Source organism: Gekko japonicus, unplaced genomic scaffold (genome assembly GCF_001447785.1).
Source record: "Gekko japonicus isolate JY-2015 unplaced genomic scaffold, Gekko_japonicus_V1.1 scaffold374, whole genome shotgun sequence".
NCBI classification, from domain to species: Eukaryota; Metazoa; Chordata; class Lepidosauria; order Squamata; family Gekkonidae; genus Gekko; species Gekko japonicus.
The window spans coordinates 778,841-784,063 of NW_015176463.1; positions in this window are offsets into that span (position 1 = coordinate 778,841).

The following is a 5,223-nucleotide window of genomic DNA, read 5'->3' on the forward strand; positions in this document are numbered from 1 at the left end:
GCTAGCGTGAGATTTTCATATACGCTTGAGACTTTGTAGATTTATTTTGTACAGTTGATTCTGTAAATACATCCATTTTGTATTTATGCCATGTCTGTTGAACAGTTATGGCCTTGATCATGGATTGTTGTAAATATTAAAATCATTTTTACAAGTGATTGCTTTTTAATATAGGCTGCTACTGATATTTTGCATAAATATTTGTAAACACAGTAAGATTTAAGATCACTATTATACATATTGATACCAATAATTTGGGAATTAATTTTTTCCCCAGTGTTTAGAATAGGTACATCATTCAGGCTTGACATTAGGCATATTTCCTTAATGTCATGCTTAAGCAGATTTAAAATTGTACAATATTTTAAAATACTAAATATTTGACACAACATGCATTTTCATTATTTTACTGCCAGTTATAGAATATGCTTACCAGCCATTTTATTCATTGGCTTGGATCCTGCAGATCATTTCCATTGACAAGGGATTGCTGCCCATAGAACAGAACTTCCTCACCTCTACTACAGCTGCCCCCCGAAATGCTGCTCCTAACAGGAATGGGAGCCATAGACCAAGATTCAGATTCAGAAAAAGACACAGTCACCCTGGAAAACAGCTGTCTCAGGCTCTTAGACTGGTTGTCCACCTACTTTGGGGTGTATGTACATCCACATTAATGTGTTGCATTCTGTTTACCTAATTTGTATTCTGCTTTTGACCTGGAGTTGCGCTTCCAGCGTAGCATGCAGCATACAAGCTATATAAAAGTGTAAATTGTAATGGCATTTAGAGACATTACTCTACTCATCTAATTCGAACCATAGCTGACAGAACAATCCTCATTTTAGAAAATCATTATGAACTGTGTTATAACTTCCACAGGGCTATAAGATGGTTTACCTGAATTGAGTTATTTTGAGCCATATCCTAATTATTTTATATAAACTGAGAACAGATGGTGTTTCAGAAAAAGTGCTTAAAGTAGGGGTAACAAATGAAACGTATCAATTTTACAGATTAATGTTAACAGTCCAGATAGACTGTTAGTTAATCCTGTAGTGATAAATACATTTTATATGGAAGTAAGTCCTATAAAAATGGATGGGGGTAAGGGGTTGAGTTATAAATGGTGGGGGAGTGGGGTATATGAAATTAACAAAGTCTTCAGGAAAAAAACAGTAATATTTATTAAGAGCAACCCAAACAACAATGCAAAAACTTTTGAGTTCTCCAAAACTCTTTATCAGACTTATGTTAAAAAGAGCTGGGTTGGGGTGGAGGCCTTTCTGTTTCCATCCTGTGTAGGACGCTTTGCTGGTTTCAGTAGAGCAGCTAGCTGGTATCAGGTTGTGCCCCTATACCAAATAAAAAAAATTATAACCCTCCAATTTGAAACTATAACATCCAGTAGTTGATCAGATGTATCTAACCAAATGGAATCCACATAAGGCTGAGAGCACAGGAAAAATACAGCATCACAACCTTGGTATTCCTTGGAGGTCTCCCATCCAAATATTAGCTAAGGCTGACACTGCTTAGCTTCTAAGATCTGACAAGACTAGGCTAGCCTGGGCTGTTGAGGTTAGGGTATAACCTTTGCATTAGTGATACTATATTAATGCTGTTAAGTGATGCACTAAATGTTATTATCTAATGAAATTTAAGATCTTTCCCCTTTCTTCAGCAGCTAAATCCCACCATTCCCTATGTAGACAAAGGTAACTGTGATGTTATGTAACAAAAACAAACCCAAAAAAGCAAATACCTTTTACTGTATTATACAAAACTGAATGGTCCACATTAGTGAATGGAGTATTCTTTTTTCCATTAGAGGGCACTGTATACCACTCTGCAAAGCAACCCTGTAGAATGAATCCACAAACATCAGTAATCTAGTTTATTTCTAGATTTTCTATTTGCATGTTTTAATATTTTTGTAATGGCCCATTACTACTACCTATAAGTTCAAAAACAAGCATAGACTAGACCTAGTCAAAACCTATGTGCAGTGAAATCTTTAGGAATTCGATGGGGCGGGGGACAATGATTTTCATTGTTTATGTACAGTTCTTTCATTTAACAGTATTTCTCTGCGATAAATGGCATGGCAGTTTAATCATTCTTGCTTTCTGAAGTTTTTAGTTTGGTTTAGTTCTATTATAACAGCATACTTTCATTAATTGTTAAGTATTCATGCACTTCCATGTACTATGTAGATGGTAATGCCATATTTAAACTTAGAAATTATGTTCAGCTTTAGAGAATCTGTACAAGATAAGCCTTTATGGTCCTTACTTTCTATTGGTTGGGATGCTGATTTGAAGTAAGCTTTATTGGTCTAAATACATACAGGTAGAGAAGGCTCTTTCAGATGTCTGTCTTCTTCCCCAGTCATATTGTCAGACCAAGAAATTAAGCAGGAAGTATGTCATAAAAGAGGCTTATATTATCTTGATAGGCTGGTTAGGACAGCCCCATCCACTTCCCTCCCTCAGAGGCAAGATTTTCCCTCTGTTTTTCTTTCCCTGTCTGACTGAGCCACCCTAGTAATGTGTTTTCTTCTTTCCTGAAGAACTCTGGCTGTCCCACCCTGTCAAAATACAATATTTTGGCTGTTTGCTCAGCCGAGGAACCTGAGAGAAGGATTAGGAGCCTGTTTTAACTTAAACAACTTAAATGGCACTTGAGGTGTTTTGAAATTAAAAAATAACACAATATTTTATTTAACACAGAGGGAAAAGCTGTGGTGAAATCGGGTTGAAATTTCTGAGGTGAAGCCAGTACGTGCACAGACTTTAGTTCTTAGGTTTCAGGCTAATGAGAAGTTTAAGCTTTTCACAGTGACTTAATCTTTATGCTGAGAAGCTTTTGTTCCAGTGTTTCCCCAGAACACTTCAGTACACTTTATTTGAGTATTCTCTCTTTTGGTTTCCAGAAGGCTGGTACAGTCTGTCGAGTAACCAAACTCCTCCTCTTGAAACACCAATATTCATCTTGAGTTTTTAACTTGACTCTTAAGGCAGTTTCTAACTACACCAGACCAGGGATCTCTGCATTCCAGCTAACTGCCTGTTTGCTTGGGTAGGGAATTTTCTGTCTAGAAGATCTATCCCCTTTCCATAGCCTGAATGAGAGTTTTGCCTACTTCCCAAACTTCCTTGTCAACTTTCCCTCAGTTCTCCATCTGTGTTAAACTGCTCTCAGCCAAGGTGGGACTTTGAAGCCATCAGTACTCTTCTCAGCTAGGGCTGAAATCAGACTGAATTCTCCTCAGCATCCGGTTCAGAAGTCTTTCTTTGCTCAGCTAATGGTAACCAATCAGATTCCTTGGAGCAGCCTGTCAATCAAGGTTCTCTGGTTGTGTGAAAAATTAACCCCTCACAGTCCTATATCTGTTTACACAGCACTTCTCAGCTTTTAAAAGTGCAGTCCATCACACGTGTTACTGGCTTTGCAGGAGACTTGCCATTTCCTCTACCCTTATGTACTATTAACATTAATAAAGGCATTAGTAAACAGCAACAGCATAGGATAGAGATGCATCAGAGAACTACTATGTGAAAACCCCTACACTGCAACATACAATCCAACTCCAAAATTAAACATGTAACTGGGTATTGGGTATTAATATTACACCATCACAGTTACTTTACTGTATCTAAATCCCATTTTTCATACAGTTGTCTCCCAGATTGGCTCACAAAAATCAACAGGCATATAGCCCTCTGCCTTCGGGTTTACAAAATAGAAAAGACATAGCAAAGGTCAGTGGAGGGAAAAGGGGCTAAGTTTAACAACCTTTGATTGGGCTTGCTATGGGAGTTCTTGTTATGAAGGGACCAGTGTGCTTTCAATTATGCATGTAGCCTAGCCCTGTAAGAGTTCAGTGGCACATTCTTGAGTGTGCATAATAATGTAATCTTTTAAGTTTCTTTCCATAATTTGTTATTACTGAAGTTTCTGTCTAGGTTTAGGGATATTGGAACCAGTCCTGAACACACTGCTCTTAGGCATAGGAATAAATGCAGCCTTTTCTGATGAAGTAGGGGATAATGCGTAGGGCATAATTGAGTATCAATGTGTGCCCATGTCCAATGCTAGTCCCTGTTCTACAGTATATTGCATTGCATCTCAAATAACTAAGGAGTTAGATTCCAGCCTTAGTCCAGAATATCATAGCCTGTTCTTAAAATACTAGTTTCAGGAGATGTATCCAAATGGCCCTCGTGAAGGTGTCATATCTATGGAACATAGTGGTATCATTTAGGCCGCAATCCTAAATACACTAAGGAGTAAATCCCATTAATCTTAATGTGCTTAGCATTGCACTGTTGGGAGTTTAACTCTACAAAACAACACAAAGAGGCTTTTGCACTTTGTAGAAACAGAGGCACTAGAGTACAAGCATCTGCAGAAGCTGCATCATGTGATTTGATTCTGTGCTCCTAGAAACAGTTTTGGTTACTTAATGGGAAACAAGTACCTTGCAAATCCTTAGTGGCATTAAATTCTTTTCAGCTAACCAGAACATTTATTATGGTATATTTATATCCTACCCTTTCTCAGTGCTCAACCCACTCAGAAATCTCGTTCGGTCTAATGAAATGTACTGCCCAGTAAGTGACTTTATGGTTGCACCCCCAAGGAGCTTAGAGCTTATTTCAACCTAATGAAGACAGGCCAAACAATAGTGGTAGGACCAAGACCACACTGTGTGCTTTGAAGAGCCCAAGCCAATGCATTTTTACTGAGAAGCAGACCCACTTCCACAGCGGAAATTACTCCCAGCTAAGCATGCCTGAGTGTTCACAACCCGTACTAGCCATCAGTCTACAATAACCCTGTTCATATGCTATAGTGAACACATGTACAATCTACCTGTACATCTGTTTGTAGGAAAGAGCCAATGTGTGTTCAGAGAAACCAGGGAGCAGTACATGGATAAAGGTGGGGTTTGTATCACTGTAATGAGAATTATTCAACATTTGTACGAAGAACAAGTATACACAGATTATGCATGCATTCAATGAAATTTGTAAACAGGGCTAGTATATATGTGGGAAAGGGAACTGATATAGTAAACTAAGGTCTTGGAAACATTCTGTGGCTCCCCCCCCCCATTTCAAATTAAGCCTCAGGTAGCTGAAATGCAGCCTTAGGACATGCAGGTCTAGATGGGAGACTTCTGGGCAAAAGTTTATTTTGATGTGAATTGCTTTCCCT